Raw genomic sequence first — 17,481 nt, forward strand, 5'->3', positions numbered from 1 at the left:
TGAGACGGAACTTGTTTGAAATTCGCCACAACAAATTCAGAGGAGGAATATAACTATGTAAGTAGAAAAATAATTATACATTTTCACAATGACACATGACAAGTGAACAGGGAGACTATCAGTTTGCATCATGTAAAATGTGAGCTAGACATCCAACATTGATTACATTCTCCTTATTTAAAGATGGCTTTAATCTGCTGTATGTCCTTGCCTTCCTTGCGATTTATTTCAGCAAATTTTGTGTTATAATTATCACTGGTAAATGATACACATTTATTAGCGTTATCCAAAAGTTAGAGTTCTTCTATAATATACTGCGCAACAGTTTCAGATATTTCGTTTGGAGTAGATTTTAGCTCAATGCCTCCTGTTTTTAAACCAACACGTTTGCAGCAAAATACAGAATAATAGTGGGGAACATTTTTATATTACCGTGGTTACTTCCATCGATTGTGATACCAAAGCAAGGTATGCCACTCAAACCTTCCATGGTTATGTTCAAGGCATGAGGAGCAATCACATTGTTTAGAATGCTCTGAGTTTTTGTTCTGGCAGAGGAGATATTTGTAGCAACTTCTGAATCAAAATAATTGCCTTCATTTAATTTTGGCGTGCAACCCATTGGCCTGCAGCTAAAATGATGCCTAACATTATGGAATGATGCTAGTGCTCCTTCTCCAGCAAGACCTCAGTGACGTAAAGCAAAAGTAGAATGCTGCAGCTGAAAGAATGTGACTATCCTAGACAGTGAACTGTAACCCTGAAGATTTTTCTTATGTTTCTGAGTGGTAATATAATTTTCGAGATCTTGGCCACCTAATGAAAGAAATTTATGGTATTTCAGTGGCACAGTGACATGAATTTCGTTTTATAGCGTTTATATGCGCTATGGAGAAATTCTGAGAAACATCAGTACCTTTGTTTGCTACATACGGGTTTGTTTCAATTCTTAACTCAGTATTCTTCTTTGTACAGCTTTATTTACGTCTATACTCTGCAATCGTTCTACGACGAGAACAAAGGAACTTAACGCCCTGCTAAATCCTGTGGAGATGTTCTGAAGTACTGGAAGGCTTCTCTGGTACTTCCAGCCTATCAAAAATTACTGGCATGACACATTAGGCGAGTCACATGAGAAAAAGAGAAAATGTCCAGTTTTGGCATTTCAGGGATAGTCTTCATTTCTAATTCAAGGCAAATGCTCTACCGAGTAGAACGGCCAGTCCTCTGTGGGTGTAGGCTGCCTTCGAGATGACGTTCATTGATAATGTCTTATTGGTTTTGTCTGTTATGAAGAAGTCATGGTGTCACCGGCAATTCTGCAAAATGTTTCGAGTCTTATGTAACAGGAAACAAAGGGTGTCGTTGCGAAATACCTGTGCAGTAAGCAGTCAGTCTTCATCTGACTGGGAATTACTTAGATATGGTGTTCCTCAAGGTTCCATTTTGGGTCCATTGCTTTTTCTTGTGTACATTAATGACATCATCTGTTACATTGCCAGATACTAGGTTTGTTTTGTGTGCAGATGATACAAACATTGCAATGAGTATCAAGTCAAGTACAGATTTAGAAATAGCTGCTAATAAAATTTTCACTGACATTAATAAGTGGTTTAAAGCAAATTCACTGTCATTAAACTTTGAGAAGACCCACTATATGCAGTTCAGAACCTGTAAGAGATTTCCTTCCAGCATGGGTATAACATGTGAAGACATGCAGATCGAAAAGGTTGACAGTGCTAAATCTATGGAATTACAACTCAATAATAAATTCAGTTGGGAAAGTCATACCACAGAATTGCTTAAGCGCTTAAACAAGTCTGTATTTGCAGTGAGAATGATGTCAGGTGTAGGAGATGTAAATATAAAAAACTTGCATTCTGTTATGTCATATGGGATCATATTCTGTGGCAACCCATCAAACCAAGCAAAAGTTTGTCGGGTGCAAAACCGTGTGACAAGAATCATTTGTGGTGTAAATTGAAGAACATAATGTAAGTACCTGTTCAGGGAGCTTTGTATTCTAACCATGGCTTCTCAGTATATTTATTCCTTAGTGAAATTTGATGCAGACAATACACACCTATTTCCAACCAAGAGCACGACAGATAGTATCAATACTAGGAATAAAAACAATCTACATAAAGACCTAAAATCGCTTACCTTGGTCGAAAAAGGGCGTCCAATATTCAGGAACACACATTTTCAATAAATTGTCAGCAACCATTAAAAATTTGATTTCACATAAAGCACGGTTTAAAAAGAGTTTGAAAGACTTTTTGATAGGCAACTCCTTCTACTCAGGAGATGAATGTCTTAACGGAGATTGTTAGATTTTAGTGCTGACAGCACTTGGTCTCAACAATAAAGATTTGGTATTTTGTGTGTGATAAATTTATTAATAGTGCATAACAATGTTTCATAGTGCTGAAGAAACTTCGCTATATCGTCTTGATCCTGAGAGCAAACAGCAAAGCTCAGTGTGGAAATCTCCTTCATCATCAACCAGCAAAAAAGCAAAAGTGGTTGCTTCTGTTGGAAAAGTTATGGTCATCTCATTCTTTGATATTCATGGAATGGTTTACCAGCATGTTGTACCTGCACACACATCAGTAACTGGACAATTCTGGAAACATTGCAAGGCCATATAAGGCGCCAAAGACCACATTTCCGAGAAGCAGGCTGGGTGCAGCAGCACGATAAAGCGCGGCCGCATATTGCCAATGTTGTTGGTGAATATCTTGCAAAAAATCAACGTGAACTGCATCCCTCACCCTTCCTATAGTCTAGATTTATCCCCATGTGACGTTTTTCTATTCCCTAACATGAAGAATAACCGCCGTGGGAGGCATTATCAATTATCAGAAGCAGTGGTGAAGGCTGCGGGGGCGATTTTGAACGACCTCTCAAAAACTGGTTTCCAGCATGTATTTGAAGACTTGTAGAAACGGTGGGACAAGTACGCCGCATTCATGGGAGACTATTTTGAGAAGGACCATCAAAATTTTGATGAGTAAAGGTATGTTGTCAGAAAAAAATGATGATCATTCTTTGTTGAACAGCCCTCGTATATATATATATATATATATATATATATATAAATAGTTCTATTTATATGTGTAAAGCTAATATATTCAATTTACTTACGATTACTACTCTCGTAAGGCAAAAGGCTATTGGCCACCACAACGAAGCACTCTCATAAATTTTTGCACAAACCACCACTGGTTCGTGGTTTGAATCTCGATCTACCATTCAGTTTTAATCGTCCTGAAAGTTTCAGATTTACATTGTACTCCATATAAACTTAATATGACGGCTTCGTGCATTTGGCTTATAAAAAGATACGTTACTGGAGTGAATACTAGACGAAACTAGAAAAAAAAGTTCGATTAACGTATGTTCCAAAAGACATCACTTATTGACTTATGGTCCCTTGAGTTGTGTGAGAATCGTCAGTTCTCAATGATGCAGGCTGTCTTCCAGTAGCCAGCGTTGATGTTCTGCACACTTAAACACAAAACACGTTGAGGAAGTTTCTCCACATGCGTATGCCTACCTGATTGATTGCAAAATCTTGAGGATCTTATTACACCACGTTGTGTATTAATGTACGTGCAGAGTCGTGTAATCATAATCATTTATATAGTATAATATCTCGCCGTTTAAAATTTATTTCAGTCGTATGAATATTCCCTTTATGACGCATTAGTCTGCTGTCGCACGGGCCTTTAGCAATTTAGGCAATCATGACTTCGAAATACCATTATACCACCACCGCTTCATACCCAGACTCCTCTCAACGCTGAGAGATAGTGCTAAGCGCTTATGTATAGAGCCAGGGAGTTCACTTGTTTGACTGGCGTCCGAAATTGAGCACAGTTTGAGTCGGATTTCATTGTCAGTTAAAATCCAGCGCTCTGACCTGATGCCTAATTCAAATGTAAATCTTCCTCTGCTCTCATCGACAAATCTTTCTTTCGATTTGAAAGTCGTGCGTTGAGGGAATCGACGAACCATTCATGAATTTAAGAAAAGCGTATGTTTATGATATTCTTGAGGAAGCGAAAGCATGAAACAGAGTGGCAGCATGTATCCAGTCGTGTCTAATGGCATCAAGAAAGCTTTTAAGGAAATTCCTCTTTGAGAAATTTGGATCTAATACAGGACAAGGCCGAACTGCTTGGTGGTGAATAGCTCAGAGCTATCATATTTTCTCCGCATGCCTAATTTCAACGGTTGAATCTTCTCACGGTGATAGGGGTTGAACTGGCTACTTCAGATAAAGCGTGTTTGCCACAGAAAGTGGATTCGATTGACGTATATCACTTTCAGTCGTAAATTTAATCACACTCAAGCCCTATGACTCAAAACTAAAACACTCTACCTCTAGATCTTATAGATCATGGTGATCGCTTTATACCACTGGATTGTAAATGCGTACTTGAATCGACGTCCAATTTGAACATTCCTTCTGAATGCTTGCTTTTTTTTGTCGGTGAGAGTAGATGCGTTCGCATGCAACCGGTGGAAAATCGCTAATGAGGAACAGAACTGGCGTTAATGGTATTTTAATAGGTGTGCGGAGTGTGGTTTGGAATGCGTGCCATTAAAGGACAAGCGTCGTGCTGTACCCGGTTTCCTGTCGGCGTCTTTTCTTCCCTTTAACCGCCACAGTCACTCGGTCGGAGGATGACAATTTAATTCACGCTGTTCACATAAACTCCATTTTAGGAAACCTGCTGCGATCGCAGCTCTCTTGCTTTCGCGAGTAATTCTCATCGTAATTGGACAGTTGGCAGCTAGATAGTCTCCGCGTATGCTGTAAGGTTATTTTCCTTCAGACCTTCTAAGGCTACAAAAATGAATCATAATTTTTGCTTTGTAATGATACACAGATAGATAATCTGTTTCACATTATTCCATCCAGTGGCTCGTATGATTCTGTTTCCAGTGAAACATTTTCTGACCGTAACTCGAAATTCCTTTATAGTCTTAGGAGAAACTTCTGTAAATTAAAATGAAGTGGATCTCGCTGGGTTTAATCCGTCACCAGAAGTAGAAAGTATGTGATTATGGAATTACTGAACCACTTGTACCACGTGGCTACCCTAAGCAGAGTGCAGCTACTCACAGATGTCCAGTGTGCGCTGCAGTTATCGTAAGACGGTGAAAATTGGTAAATATCCTAATACGTTAATGCAGAACATGTTTACACTAAAAGGAAATAGTTTCAGTTTTGGCCACCAGGTGGTAATGTGGCGCTGTACATTGTTTGTATGGCGGTTTGACATCCACACTGTTATTTGACAAGCCATAACTTGACTGAACACTATGCTTATCGAGAAGAGAGACCGTGCTCTGTTAGTGAAACTGCTTTATGTCAACGGCAGTAATTACAGCCCTGTATTAAGAGAGTAGTGCCGAAAGAAAGGTGTGAGGAGACTCCTGATGTTATTTGATAGTTCAAAAAAGATGATGATGAAATTCGAAAACAGGAGTGAGTTTGATATGGCACATGGAAGAGATAGGTTACTGACAAGGTTGCCATTGCTGTACGTAAATGCTCTTAGGTTTCTGGCACATATCGAAGTTGATAACATGGGGCCGGGAAGTATTTTATGAAGTAATGAGGCACACTTAACAGGACAGATTACACTGAATTCACAGAAGTGTCGAAAAATATCGACCAGTAGGGTGTCACATCTGAAAATGACAACCTGGGGGGGGAGGGGGGAGGGGGGAGGGGGAGGATGTTTATAGCTCATTTTCTTTTAAGCTCTTGAATAAATCGAGTCTACTAGCGGAAGTGCTTCGTGACATAAAATTGAACTACAATTAATTTCCTGCAAGAAAGGTGTTATTCATTTTTGGGGAGGCGGGGGGGGGGGGAGGACAGAAGGAGGGATGACGGAGTAGAGACCTTTATAGGTTGGTTGGTTGGTTTGGGGAAGGAGACCAGACAGCGTGGTCATCGGTCTCATCGTATTAGGGAAGGATGGGGAAGGAAGTCGGCCGTGCCCTTTCAGAGGAACCATCCCGGCATTTGCCTGGAGTGATTTAGGGAAATCACGGAAAACCTAAATCAGGATGGCCGGACGCGGGATTGAACCGTCGTCCTTCCGAATGCGAGTCCAGTGTTTAACCACTGCGCCATCTCGCTCGGTGAGACCTTTATAGGTCTCCAGACTGAAGAACGAGCAGGTGTTTCCTCGTTGTATGTACCCCACTACGTCACAGGAATCAACAACAAGGTCTTTCACAAGTTATATCGACAGTCGCAGTGCTCTTCGTGAATAAATGGTTACGCAGTGCGTTTATAATTCTGGGGATATTTATTTTCCGGCAAGGGTCTTAACATTGCATGGTATACAGATATGAGTTACTAACACAAACACAGCAAACACTTACGGACATAATCTGAATATATCTGTTCAGGCTGTTTTACGCTGCTAGTGGGGAAATTGATTCTTCGTCATCCTATATGGTACTGAAGGGTTCTTCCGGGCATGGTAAGTTCGCCTACTATTAGAGATGCTCGCTTTTCAGTTTGAAAATGGACTACGCCAGTTTTCTTATGTGAGTAGACAAAATAAAGTCACAGACCACGTATTTATACTGTGAAGTGGAGTTATGCACAAGTTATTGAATATTTATTTGCAATTGTTCAGTGAGAAACTATGTAAAAGAGCTCAACGCAGGATCTGTCAACTGTCCACCAAACTGAAGAGTCTGTCCCAAGTGTAACATGCTGTCAATAAGTATTCGAAAATTCGATTTTATTGTATCCAGTATCACTGGCTACAATACTTCTCACGGCATAAGGGGTATGAAATGCATCACCATAGTCTCACACCTCCCAACATCTGAAGAGGCCCTGAGGCTTAAATTGTCTCCCTCTGTAATTACGCAGGCCATCTAGGTGTTACGGAACTTCAGGTAATTCAGCATGGCTCCGGCAAGTCAAGCAGATTACTGTTACGGACTTGAAAATCATCGTACTCATTTCATCAGACATTTTCACATCCACTTTGGAAGATATACTGTGGCTGTATGTTAACTGGCTCCACTCTGAATGGAAGAAATTTAGCAGTGTACCAGTAACACAATCAATGGTGAGAGAACTGTAATAAATACTTTTTTCATTCGTGAATTCACCACCAAGTGACTACAATACATTTACGTTGCTGTACAATGTCATTGATTAGTAAACGAAACGGGGGAGGGGAGGGGGAGGTTCGAATCTCGATCCTACTTAAATTATGAATAAAAATCACCAGAAATAGTGGCCGAAGACTTCCAGCATTAGAAATCATCCTCTTCCTGCCAATGGCTTTGTCAAAGAGGATGGGGCAACAGACAGGCTCAGAACACTCTCTTGCCCACGGGATGGGAAACGCCCATAAAATGGGAAGAATCAACAACGATCAACGACTTGAGAATGCGGAAGGCAATGGAAACCACCAACTGAGGACACGTAATGTGTATCCGCAGGACATGTGGCCTGCAATTGAAAAAAAAATCTCATGATGAACTCTCCATTGGCAAGAGATTTCGTACTAATCTCTAGTTCGGATCTCCGGGAGGGGCTGTCGAGGGAGATATTACCGTGAGAAAAAGATTAAATAAACGTCAAAAGATTAACGTTCAACGAATTGGGGCGTGGAATGTCAGAAGCTACAAAATTTGAAAGGGGAAATGCTAAGGCTAAGTCTTGACTCAGAGCGTGTCAAAGATGTGAAATGGAAAGAAAATGCGGATGTCTGGTCAGATGGGTATAAGGTAATAATGACAGCAGCAGAAAATGATATAATTGGAGCAGTATACATTATAAACTGGAAGGTAGGGCAGAGAGTGTTTCTGTGAATATTTTGTAGTATAGCAACTCTGTGCATTAGTAACTTTTTCCTTTCAATTTTGCTGTTACGAAGAGTTTTTTTGTGTGATACAAAGGTAGTAAATGACTGCACTTATATTTTTCTTGTGAAATGTTGAAATGTTATATTGTCTTTGTATTGTAAAACTGACTGAATGTTAAATGTGAGCTTCGTGTACGTGGAAACGCTGGCTTAGTCAGCGTATACGCTGTTGCCAACGAGTGTAGTGAAACTGCAATCGCATTACCTGCGGGCATGGGAGCGCTCCGGCAGTGCAGTCTAGAAGAGTGTTGAGATGTGAACAGTTCAGTCGTCACGTATGGAGAACGGTGAGGAGATTAGCTGCACGGCGTGTGTGTTGAGACATGGTCGTAAGGCAGTGGAGCTAAAATGTATCACGGCTCTGCAGAAGCTTCGTATGGTCAAGTAAAGTATAGGGCGTTAAGCGGGCACAGTAAAATTACTGCAAGAGGATACCAATTAACATGAAGAGTTCTGTGGATCCAGTTTCATTTACTATGGAGCGGCAAGAAGAAGAGCCTATGCCTCTCATTGTCAACGAACAATGCCTTACATGCACTTATGACGACTAAACACTTAGTAGCAGCCGGCCGAAGTGGCCGTGCGGTTAAAGGTGCTGCAGTCTGGAACCGCAAGACCGCTACGGTCGCTGGTTCGAATCCTGCCTCGGGCATGGATGTTTTTGATGTCCTTAGGTTAGTTAGGTTTAACTAGTTCTAAGTTCTAGGGGACTAATGACCTCAGCAGTTGAGTCCCATAGTACTCAGAGCCATTTGAACCAACTTAGTAGCATCTAACCAGTTATTTGATTTGACTTGTATATGGATAGCCAACGTCGTAGTTAGTTTTGTGACTGAATGCCCAATGGCAAAGACAGCACTCCAGGTTTGGAAAAGAGTGGAATACAAAAAATTACTTGTATCTGTGGCAATCTGTGTATAGGTCAGTCTGGCTGGGTAATATGTACCCGTTAGGAGCAACATCAGAGTTGGAAACTTAGAAAAGGAGAATACACTTTTGCAAACCACCTGCTTAATGAAGGCCATAGTTAGAAGGTGAAACATCAAGCATTACATCATGTCCACAAAGGAAGGAAGATGAACTTATTTGAAATAATGGAAATTAATAAACACATGTCTGTCAATCCAGGCTTAGCACTGAATGACCAGACCCAGTTCCCTTGCTCATCCTTTCTAACTGCAGATACTACTTATAATCCCATCCAGGCCATGTTGTAAACTACCCTAATCTCATGCTCCACATCCTTTATTTCAGTTGCTATAATTTCTCTCGTTGTGTTAAAGAAGTTTTACTTTGTATAATCACAACTGCTTTACTCACCTTCTTAATATCACTATTGCATCTTATCTGTTTGTTATTTAGGATTTATTAAAGAGAAGTTTATTTTGTTCAGCCACATCTCTGGAGTACGTCACTAACGTTTATTGTTCAATTATGTTGCAATAATTACAACTGTTGTACTTTGTCTATAGTTCATTAGTTAATGTGTCACATATTTTATCTCAGTTAAACAACCTCGCAATGCATTTACTCTGAAATAATCCCCTTTTTTTATTCCTAATTCTAACACTAACATTTATGATCTCTGGAAATGGAGATGCTCTGTGCATGCACTAGTTTAAAATCTTTGATCCGATGAAATTTCACTGCACCGTATGCTTATCTTTGTATCTGATGATGGTATATAAGCCGGAAAACGGTTCGTGTAACAAATAATAAATATCGTAGGTTATTACCCCAGTGCTGTATGTGTTTCACTCATAATAGGAATACAGTATATTTCAACGTGGTGATTATCAGTTCTGATACATCGTTAAAGACTCTTCCCCGGGTAAGTATCATTCATGCAAAGAGTTCAGACCTCCCGTTGATACATAGCATGTGCACTCTTGGCCTTGGGAAGGATCTTACGGGCGCGCGCAGGTGGAGGTAAGAGACGTGTCGGCTGTTTGACTGACGAGCAGATAGCAGGGGGCTGCTGGGCGAGGGCGACGCTGATGTAAAGCATCTGTCACGCGCTGGCCACCAGTTCGTCGGTGGATTGTCAATGGAGTGGCAGTCCTGTAGCCGCCGCCGGTCGGAAGAGATACTTGCAGCGTGCTGCTGTTGGCCTCACGGGTTGTGGCACGGGGCATGTTACACGGACCGAGCCGAAAGCTGCTGCCTTCATCTCGTCCCTGCCGTCTGATTAACGGTGAGAAAGTGATGATGATGTTTGATTTGTGGGGTGCTCAAGTGCGCGGTCATCAGCACCCGTACAAAGTCACAATTTTTTCACAGACCAATATTTTTTTTTTTTTTTTTACACGGTCCAATCTAGGCATTGTTACAAATGAGGATGATGATGGTGAAATGATGAAAACAACGAACACCCAGTTCCCGGGCAAAGAAAATCCCTAACCCGGTCGGGAATCGAACCCGGGACCCCGTGATAAAGAGGCAGCAAGGGTAGCCATTAGACCACTACTGCGGACAAGGTGAGAACCTGCCCAACATTTCATCTGGATTAAGTTTCCCCACATTAATTGTATGGTTGCCAGTATGTGCTGTCTAAGCATTGAACTGTGACTATTTATTCACTCGCTATATTAGCAGTAAGGTATAAATTAATGCGGTTGTGATTGACTTAAGCGTCAAAGTTTCACACTGGCTGTTGTGCAACCACGTTATATTTGAATGTGTTAAAGTAACTTGGCACGAGGCGGGGGCAAAATGGTGGATTGTAGGATTGTACAAGTAGCTGTCTGAGATATTTTACCTCACTCAAGTTCGACAGAGCCGACGTCGTTTTCTTGAATGCGCACCTGCCATTGAGACAATATCTGTAAGGATGGGTAGAGGCAGTGTAATGTGTAAGTTCAGTAAACAATTGGGTTTATTGTTATTTCTATTTCTTTGGGCACTTGTATTTTATTGTGATTAATGATTTTCATTTTTTCGCAGAGTGGCGAGCTTAGTAGTGCTTTCGATTTCAAAACATTGTGCAAGCGGACGGCACTCGAAGTTTAGCTTAACGCATTGAATTTTTCCTTGGTTCAAAGTTCAAATGGCTCTGAGCACTATGGGACTTAACATCTGTAGTCTTCAGTCCCCTAGAACTTAGAACTACTTAAACCTAACTAACCTAAGGACATCACACACATCCATGCCCGAGGCAGGGTTCGAACCTGCGACCGTAGCGGTCACGCGGTTTCAGACTGAAGCGCCTAGAACCGCACGGCCACACCGGCCAGCTTTGCTTGGTGCTCATTACTGTCTTTGAATTAATGTGTGCATGTCTCTTATAAACATAATTTTAGTGACTCTTTGGATCGTCTGTTTGAAGGGTCAAAGCCCGCTGTAATTTCCTAAAATTTCAATCCTTAATACCTGAACAAAGTTTTGACGGTTAACACTAACGATTCAATGCAGCAGTTTGACAATCACCAATGTATGTGAAATAACTTAGTTATTCGTTTAATGAATGTTATTTAGAAGGGCCCAGTGGCTTACGAACCAAGGATGTTTATATTCAAGTTTCACCTGCTATAAGGTCAAACAATCTCTTTCCTAAAACCTTACGTATCGAGTCCTATTTTTAAAAAATTCCATTATTACAACTCGGAGAAAATTCTAATGAATGAGAGACAATTGCGATGTTTTTCTATAAAAGAGTTAACTCAGATAAAATAACTAGGCGTTGAGTAACTTTTCGCTATGCTGAAAGAAGTAATTCAAGTTCCAGTTGTTTCCAAGAATAAACTAACCGAAGTGTGTAGATCATTTAAGCGGTCTAGCCGACGGTAGGCCCTCGTCACACCCCATTATTATTATTTAAATTGAAAAGTAATATTAAAATCAGTGCTCAAAGAAGGAAAATTCAGTAAAAGATATCTTTTGCATATTTTTATTTTAACGAACTATCGTCAGTCAGAAGTGTTCGTTAAGTCTTCAGCAAATAATGGTAGTAATTGTAAAAAGTGATTTTCAGTAACTGTTTATGGATAACAGGGAAAGTTCAAGTTATCTGAGATAAGCAAGTCATAAAATCATTTCTCAAATTTTGACATACTTTTGCAATTGAAACATAGCTTTGCAGATCACGTACTTGTGGATTACAAGAAAATGATTATTGAATATCACTCTAATCATTAAGATATTTTCCGATTTAAATGACATCATTTGGGAAGGAATAAGTATAAATGCCTTTTCTGCAAAACTAATGGCAATAAGCATTACCTCGAGTAACGTCACAATTTTTGCATTTTATGGATCATTACTGAATTGTTTGCATGCTTTTCAGTTTAACTAGAAAGTATTTGACCACTTGGCGTGTTCATCTGAAGCTACGCTAACGTAATATTTAACAACCTCGTGCTAGTTTCGCCTGGAAGCAAAACAAGTATTCCTACATAAAATTACCAGTAACACGAATCAGTAATTACAGAGACTAATTTTGCTTGCGTAATGAACTGGCGACCGTTAATTTTCTTTACTTATTAGCTAAATTAATAAATTTTTCCAAATTTTTCCAGGTGCTGTGAGCCCATTTCATTCTTCATTTTCATTTTACTTTATCAGAAATTCGTTTTCTTATCATCAGCACTGGGCATTGGCGATTCGGTTACAACATTTACACTTCGCGGATTTCATTTATTCTTCGGAGAAGATGAGTTTCCTGCACAACAAGGAACTTTAGGTACATTATTCATTTAAATTTCAATTAACTGTAAAGGTACAGGGCTCTTATAAGTTCAGTTACAGAGTTGTTCATATCAGAATCGACAACAAGCCAACATCGTTAACCATAGTTCAGGTACACATGCCGTTATGGATAGTGGAAGATGAACAGGATACTGAACAAGTAATTCACTACCTAATAGTAAGTGCAAATCTGATAGTCATAGGAGACTGAAATGTGGTTGTAGGGGAAGGAGCAAAAGAAGGAGTTATAGGGGAGTATGGGCTTGGTAGTCAGAATGAGAAGAGAGAGACTAACTGAGCTGTGCAATAAATTTCAGCCGCTGAAATAACTTATTTGGAGGACACATACATGAAAATGGCCGGAGATGCGGGAGATTCCAGTTGCACTACATCATGGGCAGGCAGAGATTAATTAATCAGATACTGGATTGTAAGACATACTCAGGGGCAGATATAGACTCAGATCACACTTCAGTAATGATGAAGAGTGGACTGAAGTTTAAGAGACTAGTCAGGAAGAGTCTGGTGGGATAGTTGGTGTTTATGAAGGATTTTGGGGGAGAGATCGTTCTAATAAGATGTACGCAAGTTGGTACGACATTTTGTGCGGCCATGTAGCGACCACCATCACAGTCGTGAACCCTCTGAGCCAGATTAAGGCTGTTGGTTTTAGTGAAATAAATAATCTGCTCTGTTGTAAACCCTACCCTGGGGTTCTGGCTTACATGGGGGAGGCTGAGCCGTGGTGTGAATCGACAAGTCACGTTACGCTCTCAAGTGTATTCATCTTTGGCCATATGGTGTGGCTGGCAGCCTGATAATGCCATGTCAGAAGGGAGCTGTCTTCAGGAATAGGGTCGTAGCTTCACTTGGCCCTAGCTCGAGTGGCCTCATATTCTGACTCATTGGTTCGTCGCCAAAATCGTTGCAGGCGTACGCATTACATGCTGACTGTGGCTCCTTCGACGGATCATAGAGTGGCCGGCTGCGCGGATTAAACTGCCTGACGTAATAGTGTTCTTGTGGAAAGTGGATAGCAGAGAGGGTGTCCTACCACTGGTGGAACGAGGCCCTCACTCCGATGTCGAACTGCGTTCTTAAGCAGCTTGCAGGATTCTTTTTACGAGCACATTTTGGAACTTTCCTGGTGGTTAACTTCCTTTTGTCGTACATAATCCTTTTGACGCAAGAAAGTTTGTTGTGCTACCAGTTCTTGCAATCTTTTCAGATTCTGTAGCAGACGGTGCTTCGTATTCTGCTCCTCTGTTACTGACTGGTATAAATTTTGTTTTCTGAAACCGGAGAGGCATGTCTTACGTTGTTAAAATTGTGTGCGGGCTATTCAGCCCCTCTTAAAGTATAATTCTGATTTCTGCGGTTGTTATGTTTTTCAAGATTTGTTTCTCTTTAAATTTCGTTGTGTAGAAAAGAGTTCTGCACACAATTTCCGCTCGTGTTTCGTTTATGTGCTATATTTAATCTGGGTAACTTGCCAGATAGGGTGAATCAATTCTGCTCCATTTATGTGTTGACAGCAGTTGTCATCATTCCTTGGCTCTGTAGCTTAAGGTATTGTAGATTCCACGTATTCTCAATTCGACGAAGTGGGTGGACGTATTCCCTTTCTTGTTTACTGCTTTGCTGTGTACGTTCTCTGGGTTTGCCTCACATTACTAAAGAAGTTGACCCTTATTTCATTCAAAGCATGAACCCATGTGCGTTTCTTATCGAACTTTTATCTCTAGAGTTATATTGTGAAGAAACTGAGGCCCGGGACTGTATTCAAGTGCTTGCGCACCTTTGCTCATTAAAATTTCTGGGGTTTGTAATCAATTTTAAATGTGTAATTTACGCATATCAAACTTGCTGAGTAGTAGAAGCAGGCGTTCTAACTCTTGTTTGAGCGCACTTGCTTTCGCCAAATTTTGACACATTTGGTGTTAATCTCCGTACAAATTTAATTTTCTTTCTGAACTGATTGATAATTGATTAAGGTGGGTCGTTTCCTCGCCGTTTAAACGAATTTAAGTTGTCAAAAAAATTGTTCTTGGGACTGACTGCAATCAAGCACAATTCAGCTGTTTCTTTAAAAGAAAGACTCTTATCAATTATAGAGTGTAGAGTGTTAATTTAATCTGTTGTTAATGTTTGCGTTTGAAGGTTGTTTTACATCTGTGTTTTAGAATGAGATGCCGTCTGATTCCTTGACCAGTGAAGCAAATGAAGCGACCCGATCTATCCATGGCATCGTAGTTGGAACTTATTTTTTTGAACTTCAGCGGATCTTTTCCATTGCACTGTCAATTTTTACATTAATAAGGAATTTGATGATTGTATGTATTTAAAATAAATTTGTATGACGATTAGTGTTCAAGCCATGGTTTACCAGTCCTTCCCTCCCCAAGACACCAAGCGGCTGGTCTTTGCTGTACTTACTAAGGTGCCCGCTATGTTCGGTGGTCTAGGGGAACACCAAGAGTGACATGAGGATCTTTGAATGTGTAAAGAAGTGGGATACGAAAGTACTAACTATTAAAGACATACGCTTGAAGTTCTCTGATGCTCTAGATACTTCGATAAGGAATAGCTTAGCAGGCAGATCAGCTGAAGAGGAATGGACATCCCTAAAAATGGTAGACACGGTAGCTGGAGAGAAAAACATAGCTACAAGGAAGATAACTGGGAAGAAACCATGCGTAAGAGAAGAAATGCTCAGCTGATATGCGAAAGAAGGTAAGACAAAAACGTTTAGGGATATTCAGGAATGCAGAAATACAAGTCACTTAGGAATAAAACAAACAGGAAGTGCAAGGAAGCTAAGGTGAAATGTTTAAGAGAATCTATGAAGAAATCGAAAAAGAAATAATTCTCAGAAGGACTGACTGAGCAAAGAGGAAAGTCCAAACCACCTTCGACGAAATCAAAAGCAAGGGCGGTAGCATTAAGACTGCGATGAGGAATCCTCTGTTAAACACATAGAAGAGAGCAGATACACGGGAAGAGTACGTTGAAGGCCTCTAAGATAGGGAGTACTTGTCTGATGATGAGATACAAGAAAAAGCAGGAGTTTACTAGGAAGAGATAGAGGAGCCACTCTTAGGTTCAAAAATTAAAAGAGCTTTGGATGAATTGAACTCAAATGAGGTAGAAGTGATAGATAACATTCAATCAGAGGTTCTTTGGAGAATTGGCAACAAAACGACTGTTCACATTGGTGTGTAGAAGGTACACTATGTGTTCAAAAGTATGTGGACACTTTCCTGACAATGGCTTACAAGTTCGTGGCGCCCTCATCGGTAATGCTGGAATTCAGTATGGTGTTAATCCACACTTGGCCTTGATAACAGCTTCCACTCTCGCTGGTATACGTTCAATCAGGTGTTAGAAGGTTTCTTGTGGAATGGCAGCCCATTCTTCACGGAGTGCTGCACTGAGGAGAGGTATCGATGTCGGTCTGTGAGGCCTGGCACGAAGTCGACGTTCCAAAACACCCAAAGGTGTTGTATAAATTTTAGGCCACACTCTGTGCAGGCGAGTCCATTACAGGGATGTTATTGTTGTGTAACCATTCCGCCACATTCCGTGCATTATGAACAGGTGCTCGATCATATTGAAAGATGCACTCGCCATCCCCGAATTGATCGTCAGCAGTGGCAAGCAAGAAGTTGCTTAAAACATCAATGCAGGCCTGTGCTGTGATAGCGCCACGCAACACAACAAGGGGTGCAAGCCCCCTCCATGAAAAACACGACCATAGCATAACACCACCGCCTCCGAATTTTACTGTAGGCACTACACACGCTGGCAGATGACGTTCACCTCGCATTCGCCATAACCACACTCTGCAATCGGATCGGAACGTTGTGTGCCGTGATCCGTCACCCCACACAAAGTTTTTTCCCAGTTCAATCGACCCATGTTTGCGCTCCTTACACCAAGCGGGTCGTCGTTTGGCATTTACCGGCGCGATATGTTGCTTATGAGCAGCCGCTCGACCATGAAATCCAAATTTTCTCAAAAAAAAAAAAATGGTTCAAATGGCTCTGAGCACTATGCGACTTAACTTCTGATGTCATCAGTCGCCTAGAACTTAGAACTAATTAAACCTAACTAACCCAAGGACATCACACACATCCCTGCCCAAGGCAGGATTCGAACCTGCGACCGTAGCGGTCACGCGGTTCCAGACTGAAGCGCCTTTAACCGCACGGCCACACCGGCCGGCCAAATTTTCTCACCTCCCGCCTAACTGTCATAGTAGTTGCAGTGGATCCTGATGCAGTTTGGAATTCCTGTGTGATGGTCTGGATATATATCTTCCTATTACACATTATGACCCTCTTCAACTATCGGCGGTCTCTGTTAGTCAATAGACGAGATTGGCCTGTACCCTTTTGTGTTGTACGTTTCCATTCACGTTCCCATTTCACTATCACATCGAAATTGTGGACCTAGGGATGTTTAGGAGTGTGGAGATCTCGCATACAGACGTATGACACAAGTGACACCCAATCACCTGACCATGTTCGAAGACGATGAGTTCCGTGGAGCACCTCATTCCGCTCTCTAATGATGTCTAATGATTACTGAGGTCGCTGATATTGAGTACCTGGCAGTAGGTGGCAGCACAATGCAGCTAAAATTAAAAACGTATTTTTCGGGGGGTATTCGGATACTTTTGATCACATTGTATGAGAGTGGCGATACACCATCAGACTTTTGGAATAACGACATCCACACAATTCCAGATATAGCAAGAGCCAGCAAGAGTTATCGCACAATCAGCTTACAAGCTCATGCATCCAAGTTGCCAACAAGAATAATATATAGAACCCCTCCGAAACAAAGGCAATCATCATAGGCTGCACCACCTGCTCCT

The sequence above is a fragment of the Schistocerca serialis genome, chromosome 9 (genome assembly GCF_023864345.2).
Source record: "Schistocerca serialis cubense isolate TAMUIC-IGC-003099 chromosome 9, iqSchSeri2.2, whole genome shotgun sequence".
Lineage (NCBI taxonomy): Eukaryota > Metazoa > Arthropoda > Insecta > Orthoptera > Acrididae > Schistocerca > Schistocerca serialis.